At 37.1% G+C, this 18273-nt stretch overlaps 1 protein-coding gene across 2 annotated transcripts in view; it reads left to right on the forward strand.

The window, feature by feature from the left end:
• The window catches only part of FAF1 (Fas associated factor 1), a 472185-nt gene that overhangs the window by 106516 nt on the left and 347396 nt on the right, over nucleotides 1–18273 (forward strand). The gene's annotated exons all lie outside the window — the stretch shown is intronic.

The raw sequence follows: 18273 nt of genomic DNA on the forward strand, positions 1-18273 counted from the left end.
AAGGGACTCTCAAGAATCTTCTGCAACACCACAGTTCAAAAGCATCAATTCTTCAGCGTTCAACTTTCTTTATAGTCCAACTCTTATATCCATACATGACTACTGGAAAAACCATAGCTTTGACTGGACGGATCTTTGTTGGCAGAGTAATGACTCTGCTTTTTAATATGCTGTCTAGGTTGGTCATAACTTTTCTTCCAAGGTGTAAGCATCTTTTAATTTCATGGCTGCAGTCACCATCTGCAGTGATTTTGGAGCCCAAAAAAGTAAAGTCTGTCACTGTTTCCTTTGTTTTCCCATATATTTGTCATGAAGTGATGGGACTGGATGCCATGGTCTTAGTTTTTGAATGTTGAGATTTACGCCAGCTTTTTCACTCTCCTCTTTCACTTTCATCAAGAGGCTCTTTAGTTCTTCTTCGCTTTCTGCCATAAGGGCGGTGTCATCTGCATATATGAGGTTATTGATACTTCTTCCAGCAATCTTGATTCCAGCTTGTGCTTCATCCAGCACAGCCTTGACGTACTGCTTTCCCAATTTGAAACCAGTCTGTTGTTCCATGTCCAGTTCTAACTGATGCTTCCTGACCTACATATAGATTTCTCAGGAGGCAGTAGAGGTGGTCTGGTATTCCCATCTCTTGAAGAATTTTCCACAATTTGTTGTGTACCTGACTGAACTGAACTGAACACAGTCAAAGGCTTAGGTGTAGTCAATAAAGCAGAAGTATGTGTTCTTCTGGAACTCTCTTGCTTTTTCAGTCATTCAGTGGATGTTGGCAATTTGCTCTCTGATTCCTCTGCCTTTTCTAAATCCAGCTTGAATATCTGGAACATATAGATCATTTAACTGGGAGAAAAAAGATTAACATTATAAGGCAAAATATATTACTGTGTGCTAAGTGTGTGACCCATAAAATAAGCATATTCAAATATATTTTGGCAATAAAAATTGAAAAAATGTGAGAATGCATGAGAATGCTCAGGGTAGGAAACAGAGACTTGAATTGGGCCTCATGACTATTGACTGGAGTTGATGAGCTTAGCTTTTAAAATAAATATGGGGGGTTATTGTATATGTCTGAATATGAGATAATTCTCATTTTTCAGTGACAGGATAAAAATATTTTTGTTAACCTGAAGATATAAACTTAAAAAAATAATTTTATTTATTTTTGGCTGTGCTGTGCCTTCGTTGCTGTATGGATTTTTCCTTAGTTGCATTGAGTGGGGCTTATTCTCCAATTGTGGTGATTGGGTTTCTCTTTATAGTGACTTCTCTTTTTGTAGAGCAAGGACTCTAGGCCATGTGGGCTTTGGTAGTTGCAGTATGTGGGGGTCAGTAGTTGTGGTACATGGGCTTAGTTGCTCTGTGTCGTGGGATCTCCCTGGACCAGGGATTGAACATTTGTGTCCTGCATTGGCAAGTGCATTCTTTACCACTGAGCCACCAAGGAAGCCCTATAAACTTTTTAAAGCTTGTATACGAAATAGTCATTAAGTTAGCTTATTAACTTATATATACATGTTTTAAGTCATACGATATAAAATGTTACTTTAGAAATGTTACTTTTAAAAAATACTCATGTAATGAAACAATTATATTCAAACACTTCACACACATTTTAAAGGTTAGTGTCTTCCCCATTACTGAAATTAGTCTCATATTTTTCCAGAACACCTGATCTTAATTTTTGTTTAAGTGGTTTAAATTAGAGCACTTAAAATCTGGATATGGTACTTTTTCTGGAAATTTTAATCTCAGGCCAAAAGAACTTATTTGCTATTCATGAGCTTTACAATGAAACCCTTTCAAGTAATCTTTAACAGGCTTATTTATAATGAATGTAAAGTTTTAATTCTGAGCCAATACTTTCCCCCACTTTGCCAAATAAATATGATATTTGTTGAATTTCTTTGCCATCCTTTTTAACTGATTCCATTTGGTAACTTGTTTTCAGTGTCCAGAACTAGTATTGTCTGAAGTTGCTTTAGGCTCTGTGTCTTTTCTAAATAGTTTTTTGTTCTTAAAAAATAGAATAATGTAAAGACTCAGCTATAAGGCAGTTTCCTCTTTTCTTTGGGATAGTTTTGGGGGACAAATTTAACCCTATATTCAGTGTCGTCATTTAAAATTGACCAGAGTATTACAAGTCAGTTAGTGAGTTAGGTGAAGGAGGTGGTTGAAGTGGAATGGAGAGTCTAGAACAGTGCTGTTCAATACAAAAGCTACTAACGCCATGTAGGTATTTAAATTATAATTTAATTCCTTGGTCCCACTGGCCATACTTCAAATGATCAATAGCCATATGGGACTAGTAGCTACAATATTCTATAGTGCTGATACAGAGTATTTCCATCATTGCAGAAAGTTCTGTTGGGTAGCACTACTCTGGAAAGATGTTCTGTAGCCTTAAAGAATTCAGAGATTTCTAGGGATGATCCTATTGGTGGTAGCAGTCAGTTCCATGCTTCCCTCCACCTCAGCTGTCCAATCCAGCCATCACCTTCCATTCTTCCATATAGACACAGATGAGAGGTGGATTGATTTTCCAGTTCCTAAAATAAACTTAGTGACCTAAAGAACTGTAGTAAATTTTAGTATTGCAAGTAAATTATGGAGATTTGTACTGTATTGATTGATACTCAAAAGTATCCCCTCTCCTCTATGCTGTCAAGAAATAGACCCCAACTTGCTTTATGATTAAAAGAGGTGGACTTTTTGGAGTCAAAGAGGCCCCAGTTTGAGTGCTCAGTTCAGTTCAATCGCTCAGTCGTGTCCGACTCTTTGTGACCCCATGAACCGCAGCACGCCTGGCCTCCCTGTCCATCACCAACTCCCAGAGTTCACTCAAACTCATGTCCACTGAGTCAGTGATGCCATCCAACCATCTCATCCTCTGTCGTCCCTTTCTCCTCCTGCCCTCAATCTTTCCCAGCATCAGGGTCTTTTCAAATGAGTCAGCTCTTCGCATCAGGTGGCCAAAGTATTGGGAGTTTCAGCTTCAACATCAGTCCCTCCAATGAACACCCAGGACTGATCTCCTTTAGGATGGACTGGTTGGATCTCCTTGCAGTCCAGGGGACTCTCAAGAGTCTTCTCCAATACCACAGTTCAAAAGCATCAATTCTTTGGCACTCAGCTTTCTTTATAGTCCAACTCTCACATCTATACATGACCACTGGAAAAACCACAGCCTTGACAAGACAGACCTTTGTTGACAAAGTAATGTCTCTGCTTTTTAATATGCTATGTAGGTTGGTCATAACTTTCCTTCCAAGGAGTAAGTGTCTTTTAATTTCATGGCTGCAATCACCATCTGCAGTGATTCTGAAGCCCAGAAAAATAAAGTCAGCCACTGTTTCCACTGTTTCCCCATCTATTTCCCATGAAGTGATGGGACCAGATGGCATGATCTTTGTTTTCTGAATGTTGAGCTTTAAGCCAACTTTTTCACTGTATGTGATTTTGGATAAATCTCTTAATTTTTCAGAATGTCATTTTACTCATCTGTTAACATGCTTACTTCATAGAGTGAGGATTAAATGAGATAGGTAATGATGTGTAATTACGCCTTGCACATGACAGATCCTCTGTTTCTTCTCATTCCTCGTTAAGACTGAAAACACATATACTCAGATTTATTCACTTGACACTGTATCAGAAATTCACCGGGAAATATTTTTGAGCTTTTACTATATGCAAAGTTCTCTTCTCAGTGCTAGGGAAATAACACTTTCATCCAAATCCCTGCCATGATGGAACTACATTTTAATGGGAGACAGAAATAAATGATATAAATAACATTATATAGTGTATCAGAAAATGTTAACTCTAAGGGAAAATAAATAAAATGAGGAAGAAGGCTAAAGTATGTTGGATGGTGCTCTGCAGTTTTGTTTTTTTTTTTTTTAAGAAAAATAGACAGGTGATAGTTGAATAAAGACCTGGAAGAAGAGAGTTAGCAAATCATCCATGTATCTGGGGGCAGGAGTATTTCAGGCTGGGGTAATAGTGACCACAAACATTCTTGAAGTGAGAAATAAGGTCTGACATTTTCCCAGGAACATCAAGGAGACACAAGTATGGCTCGGGAAAAGAGGAGACGGACAAATCAGAGAGATTGGGAGAGTGAGGGAGGAATAGTGCATCTTAAGGCTGTTGTCTTTTTATATTAAGGAACATATCCGTGGACGATTTTGAGTAGAGCTTTTATGTGATCAAATAACTTCACTATTAAATAAGAAGACGTTGAAAGTGAGGAAGTGCAAGGCTCAGAAATCAGTTTGGAGGCTCTTATAATAATGGAGGAGAGAGAAGATGGAGACTAGGACCAGAGTTGCAGTGAAATGTGGTAGCAGTGAAATATGATCAGAATCTCAGTGTTTTTCAGAAATCAGAATTTGCTAATGAGTAGAGAAGGAGGGAATAGTGAGAGAAAAAGGGAGTCAAGGATAGTTCTGAGGTTTTTGGCTGGACCAACTGGAAGAATGGAGTTGCCATTTATTAAGGTTGTGAAACTTTCTATGTTCTTCTTAATGTTGTATTGTTTTTTGTCCTCCTGGTTTCCAAAAGTTTGGGGCTGTCTTGCCTGTTTCTTATCTGTAGTATCTAGCACAATTCTTTGTACAGAGTAATTGCAATCTATTTCCTGGATTAAATTGATTTTTTTAGATGAACATCAGTCTCAAGATGGAGGTAGCTGTATTCAGGACTGCTAGTAACCAGAAAAAGTGTTTTCCTTATGTTGCTGCTTGTAATATAAAGCGTATCTGGTTTGTTGGCTTTGCTCAAGCAACCAAAAGTCTTCCCTTGACTACTATAGGATGTCTGCCTCTATAAAACTTTCAAACTGCTAACGTTAAGACATTTCTGTCTCTTGGGTTTTGGCTTGCCAGTTGAATCTAGAAAAGGCAGATTAATGAACTTGCCCTTTCTTTTTCCACAGTTGTTGGATAGAGCAGAAAATAATTATTGTGTAATAGGCAGCAGAGAGAGGTTGAGTAGCCCTTTATGTGATGCTGACTAAAGTCTAAGTACCATCCAGTTGCCTAAGGAAGAGTCAAGAATCCACGGAAGGGAAGTGACCATACCAGAAACCACCTTTCTTACATTTCAGTTTTAGTAAATGAGATCTTGGTGTTCCGTTTGTTTTGATCTTAGCTATGTTGTTTTTGCTGTTTGTTTTTTCATCTATAGGTATTTGACAAGGGTGAGTCTCTCCGGTACCATTATTAGTCTTAGGACTTGCCTGTATTCCTCAGTCTTGATTCTGCATGTTGGGCTATTGTGATAGTGATATCTGTGTGGAAATATTCAGTGAGTGTTTTTTTTTTTTCTTTTTGTATTAGACTAAAAGCAAATTGTAGAATGGTTACATTTCTTAAATTGTTTTGCTTTCCATTTTTTCCCCTGAAAAAAATCAAATCAGAACTTATTAAAACCAAATATTAGGCTGTTAGAATCTGTTATAGGATTGCCAGTTGGAATTCTTTTCTATTGCAATAATAAACAGCAAGGTTAATAAAAAGAAATTTGAGTTTAGAGTTAGGTAAGGATGTTAAACTTTTTGCTTCTACTTTGGTCTGATCATCTTATCTGTAACTGTTAGAGTATTCTGATGATGGTACATCTTTATGTAAACAGTGAAGAGAGAGAGGAAGCATCTCCAGAAATAAGTTGTCTGCAATTGGTAAAGTGTTATGAGTGGAAAATTCTCTATTTTTAAATAGTGTCCTTTCCTTGCCTTCAGAATTTTATGATTAAAATCTTTATGATTTCAAACAAGGGTAGCTCTCAATATGATAGCAGTTACAATAAAAGCAGTTCACCTTTACTGGGTATTTTACTATGTATCAAACACCATTTAAGCATTTTATATGTGTTAGAAAGTTTCATAAAAAGCCAGTGAACAAGTACTGTTATCACTGCTGGCCCCTCCCCCCCACCTTTTATTGATGAAAGAACTGAGCCAGAGAGAAGTAGACTTTCTCAAGATTATGCAACTAGTAATGATGGTGCTAGAATATGAGGGTTTCTGGCTCAAGAGCCCTCACTTTTGGCCTATTTAACAACATATGAGTGAGTTTATGAAGAATATGTTCCTTTAGACATTAATTTCTAAAATAATAAGGGGCTTAAGGGGAAATAATAGATTCTGTTGTATTGTAATGGCAGACTAGCCTATTTTATCTAGGCCTCTAAAAATGTATGCTATAAATTCTCTATGAAAAGTGAAAAAGTGAAAGTATTAGTTGCTCAGTCATGTCTCACTCTTTGCAACCCCATGGACTATAGCCCGTCAGGCTCCTCTGTCTATGCAATTCTCTAGGCAAGAAAACTGGACTGAATATTTATTACCTTCTCCAAGGGATCTTCCCGACCCAGGGATCGAACCCAGGTCTCCTGCATTATAGGCAGATTCTTTACTGTCTGGGCCACCAGGGAACCTCACAAATACTCTATAGTTGTCCCAAATCTAGTTGTGCATCAGAATCACTTGAGGAGTTTGTGGCGGGAAGAAAGATTTCTGGGTCTTACTTCAAATCACCTGAAGTAGGATCACTGGGATCAGGACTTTATGTATCTGAATTTCTAGTCCAGCATGAGGCAGACATTTATGCACCACTGATGTAGATGACACCACCCTTATGGCAGAAAGTGAAAAGGAACTAAAAAGCCTCTTGATGAAAGTGAAAGTGGAGAGTGAAAAAGTTGGCTTAAAGCTCAACATTCAGAAAACGAAGATCATGGCATCTGGTCCCATCACTTCATGGGAAATAGATGGGGAAACAGTGGAAAAGGTGTCAGACTTTATTTTGGGGGGCTCCAAAATCACTGCAGATGGTGACTGCAGCCATGAAATTAAAAGACGTTTACTCCTTGGAAGAAAAGTTATGAGCAACCTAGATAGCATATTAAAAAGCAGAGACATTGCTTTGCCAACAAAGGTCCGTCTAGTCAAGGCTATGATTTTTCCAGTGGTCATGTATGGATGTGAGAGTTGGACTGTGAAGAAAGCTGAGCGCTGAAGAATTGATGCTTTTGAACTGTGGTGTTGGAGAAGACTCTTGAGAGTCCCTTGGACTGCAAGGAGATCCAATCAGTCCATTCTGAAGGAGATCAGCCCTGGAATTTCTTTGGAAGGAATGATGCTGAAGCTGAAACTCCGGTCCTTTGGCCACCTCATGTGAAGAGTTGACTCATTGGAAAAGACTCTGATGCTGGGAGGGATTGGGGGCAGGAGGAGAAGGGGACGACAGAGGATGAGATGGCTAGATGGCATCACGGACTCAATGGACGTGAGTCTGAGCGAACTCTGGGAGTTGGTGAGGGACAGGGAGGCCTGGCGTGCTGTGGTTCATGGGGTCGCAAAGAGTCGGACACGACTGAGCGACTGAACTGAACTTATATATAGCGCATAACATAACAAAACTGATTAAAACAAAGACCACGTAATAGGGATGGATAATTATGGTGGCTAACATTTGTGGAGTACTTTGTTGTATTATCTCATTTAATCCTTATAACAGCCTTATGAAATAAGTTGGTATTATTATCTCTACCTTATGGATGGGAAACTAAATCTTAGGGTAGTCAAATTAACATGACGGAAGTCACACAGGTAATAAATACATGATAGAGCCAGGGTTTGAAAACAGACTTGTCAGACTATGGAACACAGGAATTCCCTTAATTGATATGGTTAAATAGATCACAGGTCATGAAGAACTAAATACCGAATATGAATTGTTACTGTAGTTTTTTTTCTTTGCTTAGAAACAAAGATATAAAATGAATATATAAAAATTAGTGTTTGCATGCCATCTGTCTTTTATCCATTTTCTGTTAATGGCAGTAAATTATCATACCTGCATTTTCTTTAAGGCCAACATTTCAGTATTAACAATTTGGTTGATTCATGCGCATATATATATATATATATATAACTGTGATGCATAGCTATATAACTGTAAGTGAGGTTTGTATTGAAGCTCAGATGCTCATGTTATCTCCTTCGACTCTGATACTTCTGTTTAATATTGTCTGATTTTTTTCCTACATACTACTTTAAAATGTTGGCATTCCAAAGGTTCCATCTTGAGACATTTTCTTTGTCCACAGTACCTCTCATTTTGGTTGACTTCACTCCTAGGACTTTTACAAATACTTAAAAAAAATATTGAGATATGAAAGACTTAATATATTCTCTTAACCACTTTTAAGTATATAGTTTGATAGCATTAAATATATACATATTATTGAGAAGTAGATCTCCAGAACTTTTTCATCTTGCAAAACTGAAAATCTATACCCATTAAATTAAAACCCTCTTCTCTTCCCCCAGCTCTTGGTAACTGCCATGCTATGTACTTTCAGTTTCTATGAATTTGACTACTCTAGGTACCTCATATAAGTGGAATCAGATAGTATATGTTATTTTTTACTGGCTTATTTCACTCAGCATGATGTCTTAAGATTATCCATGTTGTAGTCTGTGACAATATTTTCTTCTTTTTAAGGCTGCATAATACTCTATTGTTTGTATGTAACACTTAAAAAAAAATCTCTTAGCATTGATGGACATTTGGGTTGCTTCTGTCTCTTGGTTATTGTTGCTGTGAATGTCAGTAAAAAAATATCTCTTCTGAGACTCTGATTTCAGTTATTTTTGATATTTAACTAGAAGTGCGATTGCTGGATCATTTGGTAGCTCTGTTTTTCCCTAGATAACTTTTTAAGTGATTGACTCATGAGTCCAAACTCAGTATCTCAGACTCACACATTTTCGATTCTTAACAATCTGTTGGATATCTTTTTATGAATGTTCCATGTGTAGTTCAAAATCAACATGCCTAAACCTGAAAGCCTCAAACCTCCCTATCCTTACTACCCTATTCCTTTGCTCATATTCTATGGCATTCATTTATTTTTTTCACTTGAACATTTAGTATATGTTAACTTACACTATATAGGTATTAGGTACCATTGATCCTGATGATGGTGCATTAGTGAACAAATAAAGACATTTGGAGCTTGTTATCTGATAACAAACAAGGAAATAGTAGGTTGGTTAAGGAAGGCCTCTCTTAGATGATCATTGAGTAGAAACTTGACTGGAGTGAAGGAGTGAGATATGTGGCTATCTAAAGGAGTAGCATTCCAGACAAAGGGAAGAATAAGTTAAGTAGTTTAATGTGGGAGCATCCTTAGCTTGTGCAAGAGATTGTAAGAAAACCAGAACAACTTGGTAGGGTTAGTAGAAGATGATGTCAGAGAGAGAGAGCTGGAGCCAGAATATATAGAGTCTTCTAAGGTCCGCATAAGGACTTTGACTTAGAGTCTGATGATATGTGAAGGCGTAAGAGTTTTGAGTAGGAAAGGGATTTTATTTGGTTTGACATTTATAAGCATCATGCTGGCTTCTGTGTGAATAGGCAGTAAGTGTGTGGAGCAAGGATGTTCAGAGACTGTTGGAATACTACGCCAGAGGAAAGATGGTGATTTAGACCAGGGTGATAGCAGAGAACATTGGTGAGGTTCTACATTTTGGACATATAATGAAGAACTCCTCAGAGATTAAATGTGAAGTAAGAGAGAAAGAAAGGAATCGAGGATGATTGTATGATTTTTGACTTGAATGGTGGAATCATTAGAATTGCTTGTAATTTTTAGAGAGTGAGAGAACTGGAACAGGAGCAGTCTCCTCATCCAAGTCAGAAGCCCAGATTTCATTTTCAGCAGTTTTTTCCTTTTCAATTCGTATCTCACAGTGCTACTAAAATGATTTTCCTAAAGGGAAAATTTGAGTTGCAGCAGTTGCCTCCCCCTTATCTTCAGGTTAAACAAAACTTTTAATGCCTTTATCCCACATCTCATAATCTAACTCTTGCTTACTTTTCCAGCTGGTCTCTCACTGCCTCCTAATGTAAACTGTTCCTGAAGCCACACAGAATTACTTTTACCTTCCTGGGTAAATTAAGTAGATCCACTTAAAAGAAAGAAAATCTGTCCCTGAATGCTTTCATTCAACTTCCTTTTCCCTGCAAGAGCCTTGTTTTAATACTTGCTTCAAATAATCATCCTTTCTTCCCAGCTTTACTCCTAACATTCAGATTATTGCCACTGTTTTGCCTTTAGAATATCTTATGTATTTCTCCATTGAAGTCCATAATGCTGCTGCTAAGTTGCTTCAGTCGTATCCGACTCTGTGCGACCCCATAGACGGCAGCCCATCAGGCTCCCCCATCCCTGGGATTCTCTAGGCAAGAACATTGGAGTGGGTTGCCATTTCCTTCTCCAATGCATGAAAGTGAAAAGTGAAAGTGAAGTCGCTCAGTCATGTCCAACTCTTAGTGACCCCATGGACTGCAGCTTACCAGGCTCCTCTATCCATGGGATTTTCCAGGCAAGAGTACTGGAGTGGGGTGCCATTGCCTTCTCCAGAAGTCCATAATAAATGGAGATAAGAGTCATCAGCTTTGCAGTCATACAGTGGAGTCCTTTAGAAAAATTTAGAGAAGAATATCATAATGATTAACATATTTGGAAAATAGGAATTTGAAGGTACATTTAGAAGAATTTAAATATAGTGTGTGCTTAGTCACATCAGTCGTGTCAAGACTCTGCAACCCCATGGACCATAGCCCACCAGGCTCCTCTGTCCATGGGATTCTCCAGGCAAGAATACTGGAGTGGGTTGCCATTTCCTTCTCCAGTGATAAAGTTTGAAGTGAGTGAAGTGAAGTCGCTCAGACGAGTCCAACTCTTTGCAACCCCATGGACTGTAGCCTACCAGGCTCCTCCATCCATGGGATTTTCCAGGCAAGAGTACTGGAGTAGGTTGCCATTTCCTTCTCCTTAAATATAGTAGATGGTTGGACATAGCTGTTACAGTTATGAAAAATTAAATAATTATTTATTAAAAATTGTTTTCCTTTCTGCTCAGAAAGAGGAGGAAATGGTATTAAGCCATCTTTTAGAGACTTCACTGGCTTTCAACCATAATCTTATAGCCATTTTTAGTGTGGACACTTAAATCTATTATTTCTTTGGTCTATCACATGGGTAGCTGGGGAAGTTTTCATCCCAAAATAGATCACTTGATTAACATAATTCTAATGAGGTTTGTGAAATAATAGATGTTGGTATTGGTCTATCCTGGTTCCAGGCACAGAGCTTCTGAAACCCTTGTAACTTCCCAAGTGATAAGAGTAGCATTTTTGTTGTTGTTGTTGTTATTCTAATATTTTTTTCTTTGACTCTGGTTCTTAACATAAATCTATGCTTGGAACTTCCTGGGTGATAGGAGTGTCTTTTGTTTTAATGAAACTCATGGGTTTGTGAATAGCTTCAGAAAGCGTCTGGTCACTAGAAAGACCAAGCCGTATCCTCTAGGAAGGGGAGAGGGAATGGGGATTGAGTTAATTAATGATTAATTATGCCTACCTGTTGAAGCATTCATAAAAATCTCAATAGTACAGGTTGGGGGAGCTTCTGGGTGAATGCATAGGAGAGTGGCATGCCCAGAGAGAGCATGGAATCTCCATGTCCCATACCACATACCTCATTCTATGCATCTCTTCCATCTGTTCGTGAGTTATATCCTTTTATAACAATCTAGTGATCTAGTAAGTAAAACCTTTGCTTGATTTCTGTGAACCACTTAATCAAATTAATTGAATTGAGGAGAGGATCATGGAAACCTCTGATTTATAGACATTTGATCAGAAGCACGGATGACAACTTGCAATTGTGATTAGCATCTGAAGTAGAAACTGTCTTGTGGGACTGAACCCTTAACTTGTGGGATCTATCTTCCGGAAGATAGTGTCAGACTTAAGTTATATGGATACTTTCCTGGTGTTACAGAATTGCTTAATGTATAGAAAATCTACACAAGTGCTGTCAGAAATGAAGTAGAGTTGTGGTACTCTTGAGAGTAGAGGAGACACACAGGGCAACGAGCATGTTTTCCCCCCATACAAGGTCAGAGGTGAAAATTCCAAAATTCAGAGCTATAGAATGATGATCTCTTCAGAATTTTTCATTGGCTCAACTTACAGCAAAACATGAGAGGAGAATGATTGTGTCTTATTCACAACAGTCGTTTCCTTAGTATTTAGAATAGTTTCAAGTTAATAATTAAATATTTGTTGAATGAGTTAATGGTGGAGTGAAAGAATGAAATATTCAAATGCATGATATAAGATGAATGATTGCTATGTAAGTACAACACAATGGAAAAATCATTGAGAAAAACGTAGTGTGAGTCAGTTAAATTTTCTTGGAGAAAATGATTCAGATCTGGGTCTTGAGCTCTATTAATCAACAATAGGCATTCCTTCCTTTCTGAATTCCATACTGTCTCTCAGGTTGGACTGCTATTAATTGTTTCTTTAACTGGTCACTTGAGAGGAATGTTTCTGTCATCCTTGTATTCCCTCCAGTGTCTAAAACACTGCCTTGATAATGGGGAAGAGAAAGCCTGGATTTTGCTGGAAGAATTCACTTGATGGCAAGATCAGAGTTGTGAATGCTAAAATATGAGTACTTTGTGGGTCTGGCACCTGTTATTAAGATATTTTGAAAATACCTGAAATCTGACATACCATAGAGTAATGATTTCAAGTTTAACAAAAGCACACTAATTTAGAAAGCATTTTTTATACTTTAAGTATTTTCAAGAGATGGAAACAATGCTAATATTATGATCATAACTATTACCCTAGTTCACAGGCTTTCCAAACATTTAGAATATAGAGTCGCCTATACTAGTCTATCTGGAGATTGTGTGTGTATATATGTGTGTATGATTATATAATGAAAATTATATGTCATTTCTGTTTTCATACATTTTAAAATTTAACAGGTTTTCTTTTTCTACTTGTTTATAGATTCTTGTATTTGAAATGTATTTAGTTTCATTGATTTGATCAATAGTTAATTTGGAGATTGACCAGGTGAGAAGGCTGCTATAAGAATTAAGCTAATAATACTGACAGTTGTTGAAGACTGGAAAAATGGTGATCTATAACTTAATGTGTATTGAGTTTGTCATGTAACCTCATTGAGTATTGGTTTATCAGTCTTTGACTGCAAAGTAGATTTAGGGAGAATAAGAAGCAGGGTTTATTGGAAGGTTGCTCACATATTTGAAAGAAAGCTTGAACAACCAAGTCTTAGGACAATTAGTAAACAGAATTGCTCTGTCAGAAGGTTATTGTGAAAAGTGCCTCTGAGCACTGTTGTCAGGACACAGCTTCAACCAGTTAGTTACTCTTTCAAGATCCACACTCCCAGGAGAGCCTGATTGGTCTAAATTGGGTCACCATGATTAGCACATTTTCAGTATCACATGGGATAAGGCGTGCGTAATTCTCTAAAGGAGACAGATGACCTTATCAAAAGTAAAGAGGGAGGTGATGATGGGTGGGTACAAACCACAGGTAGGGCACAATAATAGCTAATGGGATGATATATGTGTCTGAGATGACGTTTTTCTAGTGTCCCATGAGACTGAATTAGAGTTTTAATGTTCTTTTGTTAAATCAGCTTTGAAAATGACTAATTTATATGTATATGCAAACTTTAATTATATACAGTTCTATGAGTTTTGATGGTGTTTACATTGTTTATGTATACAGTGTGTCCAGTCCCCATCCCTTCAAGATTTCTATCATTAGAAAATCTTTTCTTTTCCCCTAACTCCTAACCCTGCTTCAGGCAGTCACTGATCAGATTTGTATTACTACATTTTGAAAGTTTTGTCTGTTCTAAAACTTCATGTAAAAGGAATCCTATAGTATGCAGTCTTTGTGTCTGGCATTGTTTACTTGATATTTATGAGATTCATCAGTATTGTTGCAAGTATCAGAAGTTCATTTTCATTATTGAATAACCGTCCTTTGTGTGAACATGCTGCAGTCTTGCTTATTGGTTAAAGGACATTTTTGCTTGTATCTAGTGTTTGGTATTATGAATGAAGTGGCTGTGAATATTTGTATGCTAGTATTTGTTGGACATGTTTTTATTTCTCTTGGATGAATCCCTATGTGGTATTGTATGTTAAGTGGTTGTTTAACTTTATATATGAAACTGTCAAACTGTTTCCAAAGTAGTTGTGCCATCAGCAGTGTGTTAGTTCTTATGCTTCAAATGCTCACCACCATTTGGTGGTGTTAGTCTTTTAAATTTCACCCATTTTAGTGTGTTTGAAGTAGATTTCTTAGTTGTTCTTTTTCAGAAATGAAGTTTATTGATGGTAAAATGTACTCATTTTAAATGTGCGATTCAATGAGTTTTGTATGAATCTATATTACTGCCACCACTAGAGTCATTATCCCTTAATTGTGCTATTGTTAGTGCTGTGTCATTCCCCATCCACCCTAAGCAACCTATGATCTGCCTTCTTTTATTAGAGATTAAGTTAGTTTTTCCTAGAATTTCATATACGCGAAATCATGTAGTATTTTCTCGTGTGTGTCTGATTTCATTTAGCATCATGTTTTTGAGATGTACCTATATAGTTGAAAGTGTTTATAGTATGTTCTTTTTTTTTTTTTATTAATTGCTGGGTAGTATTCCATTGTATCCAGACAATGTGTTATACCCCAAACAACATTTGTGTGAATGATGGGCATTTGGGCTACTTCCAGTTATTGGGAATTGTGATTAGAGCTGCTATGAATATTATAGTATGCAAGTTTTTGTTTGGGGAATATGTTTTTATTTCTTTTAGATAAATACTCAAGAGTAATATTGCTAGCTTATATGTTTATTACCTTTATATACAAAGCAATTTTGAAAGTGATTATACAATATATGAGACTTCCTATTGTTCAACATTATTGTCCAAACTTGTATCATCTGATTTAATTTTAGCCATTTTAATAGGTTTGTGGTGGTCATTTACCATGGTTTTAATTTGCCTTTCTCTGATGACTGTTTAATTTGAACAGCTTTTTATATGCTTATCTTTTTTTGAGACTTTTCTGTTCAGATCTTATTATTATTTGTCATTTTTGAGTCATAAGAATTTTTTTAATATTCTGAATATAAATCCCTTCTCAGACATATATATGAAGCAAATACTTTTCCCAGTCTGTGGTTTACCTTTTCATTTTCTTAATGGTGTCTTTCAAAGAACAAACATTTAAAACTCTTATATTCATCATTTTTTTGTTTCATCTTTTGCCTATTATTTTCTACTGTGGTTTCTTGGTATCCTCATTTGTAAAATGAGGGAGTAATATGAAAGTTGAATGATTTTGTTTGAGCCTACCAGTGCAGGAGATACAAGAAATGAGGGTTCTATCCCTGGCTTGGGAGGATCCTCTGGAGTAGGACATGGCAACCCACTCTAGTATTCTTGCTTGGAAAATTCCAAGCAAGAGGAGCCTGATAGGTAACAGTCCATGGAGTAGGAAATGGTAACCTACTCTAGTATTCTCGCCTGGAAAATTCCGTGGACAGAGGAACCTGGTAGCCTATAGTCCACGAGGTTGTAAAGAGTCAGACCTGACTGAACATGCACACACACACACACACACACACACACACACACACACACACACAAGGCACCTAGAGAATGCATAACACCTAGTAAGTACTGTTAATATATAATGTTAGCTACCTTTATTATTACTGCATCTCTTTTACTCGGAAGTTGACACTGAAATTTTTGGATAATATCATCTCCCTCCCTTCTGAAGAAATGTTATTAGCATTTTCTTAAATATAAAGAAACCCAAAGCCAAGATTTACTATATGTGTAGGGGATGATTTGTATTAGATGCTGTAAATTTATTTATTTATTTAATGGATGCCATAGTTTTATAATCCACCAGTTTACCAATGGCTCATTTTTCTTTCATATCTGACAATGTAAGACTGTCTACAGGAATTTTTGCCATTTCCCATCCCCAAAAGGTCTAAAGCCCACCATGAGTGTCATCATTTTCTCCATCTGTTAAGGCTGAAGATAAGAATATTTCTTACAGCCACCTCTGACCTTGACTTCCATTACACTTAAAACATAACCTTACCTATCTTCCAGTGGACTCTGAGAAATGATGTTTCAGGTGTCATCAAGTTTTGCTAAAGAGAACTTAGAAGCTGAATTCTAATTGTGGTAAATTAGTGGATTAAAAATGTCATTGACATAATGGCATAAAAGCAATAATAGTTATGCCAAAATGGATTTTCAAATTACTGTAACCTAGACCAAGGCAAGGTGCTGTTTTTGAAATCGATTTCAGTCTGGTGAAGATCACTAAGGAAGCCCGGTCTCTAATGTAGGTTTTTCTAAATCTGTCTCTTTCCTAAAGGTATCCTCTCTATCTGTGCTCTCCTGAGCCCTACATAGATCCCAGGCATCCCCATAGTCTAGCACAGTGCCTGGCAATGAATAGGCATTTGTTTGTTGAACTGAACTTTTAATTTTACTCTTCATTTCTTCATTCTTTACTGTTCCCTTTTCTAATGAATTCTCTTTGAACTCAATAAATCACTATTCTTTTTTTTTTTAATCACAAACAAAAATTTATTGTAGCCATTTTTCTTGCAGGTCCTATATTTTTACTTCTTGTGTTGTTTCAAGATCAGTTATACTTTCTTATTTCCTATATATTTCTTAGTCTTTTATAATACAGTTTTTACCAAAACTGTTTTCAAATATGTCTAACAGTCTTTTATTAGACCTCATTACTCCTTGGAAGGAAAGTTATGACCAACCTAGATAGCATATTCAAAAGCAGAGGCATTACTTTGCCAACAAAGGTCCGTCTAGTCAAGGCCATGGTTTTTCCAGTGGTCATGTATGGATGTGAAAGTTTGACTGTGAAGAAAGCTAAGTGCTGAAGAATTGATGCTTTTGAACTGTGGTGTTGGAGAAGACTCTTGAGAGTCCCTTGGACTGCAAGAAGATCCAACCAATCCATTCTGAAGGAGATCAGTCCTGGGTGTTCTTTGGAAGGACTGATGCTAAAGCTGAAACTCCAATACTTTGGCCACCTCATGCGAAGAGTTGACTCATTGGAAAAGACTGATGCTGGGAGGGACTCGGGGCAGGAGGAAAAGGGTATGACCGAGGATGAGATGGCTGGATGGCATCACTGACTCGATGGACAAGAGTTTGGGTGAACTCCAGGAGTTGGTGATGGACAGGGAGGCCTGGCGTGCTGCAGTTCATGGGGTCACAAAGAGTTGGACATGACTGAGCGACTGAACTGAACTGGACTGATACTGGACTGATTCCATATTTTTTTGTTTTGTCTAGTCCCTCTTTATTGTATCTTTGTTGCCCTCTCTATGACATATACCTATTCTTTGCCCTCTTTTCTAACCCTTTCATTTTTATTGTTTTGTTTTTGGTTTTAGCTTTCTCTTCTCTTTTTCTTACATGTATGAATTCCCCAAGATTCTGTTTGTCTCACTTCACCAAAGAAGAAAGAGAGGGAGGGAATTAAAATATTTCCAGAGCTTCATTTTATTTGCCTTTAAATAGATGCTTTACTTAATCTAGCTCTGATTTTTTAAAGAAAAGTAAATTTAAAGTTACTTTTTGACTCCTTTTGGATATTACCAGAACTTCTCATGGTAAAATTAATTGTTGAATAGGTTTTTTTCCATGCTAGAAGCCAGGATGATTAATTAAGTTTCAGCCAGACAGGCAATAGGAAAAAGGGCATTCCAAGCAGATATAGTATCTTAAAAGGCCTTTAAGGAACAAAAAGGCCTTTAAGGAACAAAAAGGCAAGTCCACCTTGACTGAAGGTGTAGTATTTACTCCTACAGATGAGGAAACTGTGGCTCAAGGAAGTTCAGTGAATGGAGAATATATACTAAGGTCATCAAAGCAATAAGTGGGGGAATCTAGATTCAAACCTTGGACTTTATAAATCCTTAGTGTTCTTTCCATTATACCTTGGCATTCTCTAGTGAAAATTTGAACAAAATCTTTCCAGACTCTGGTATTTTGTTTCTTTTCCAACATCACAGAACATTCCCTTGCCACTTTCTGTTTTTTAACAAAGAAGATATTTGTATGTGGAACCATTGCTGTCAACAGAAAAGGGATAATTGACCTGGCCGGAGGAAGAGATCCTTCTATTGAATTTGTGGCTTTCAAAACTGATTTTAGGGTTTGCTTGACTCGAAGGATTTATGAGCCTCCAGAGTTGTCAGGGTTCTATGGTATCCACTATCTGTATTAATCTGTGGATTTCTTTGACTTTTGCCCGTGGAGCATTTAAACTTTGAAAATTCATAGCA

This window comes from Oryx dammah, unplaced genomic scaffold (genome assembly GCF_014754425.2).
Source record: "Oryx dammah isolate SB20612 unplaced genomic scaffold, SCBI_Odam_1.1 HiC_scaffold_28, whole genome shotgun sequence".
NCBI classification, from domain to species: Eukaryota; Metazoa; Chordata; class Mammalia; order Artiodactyla; family Bovidae; genus Oryx; species Oryx dammah.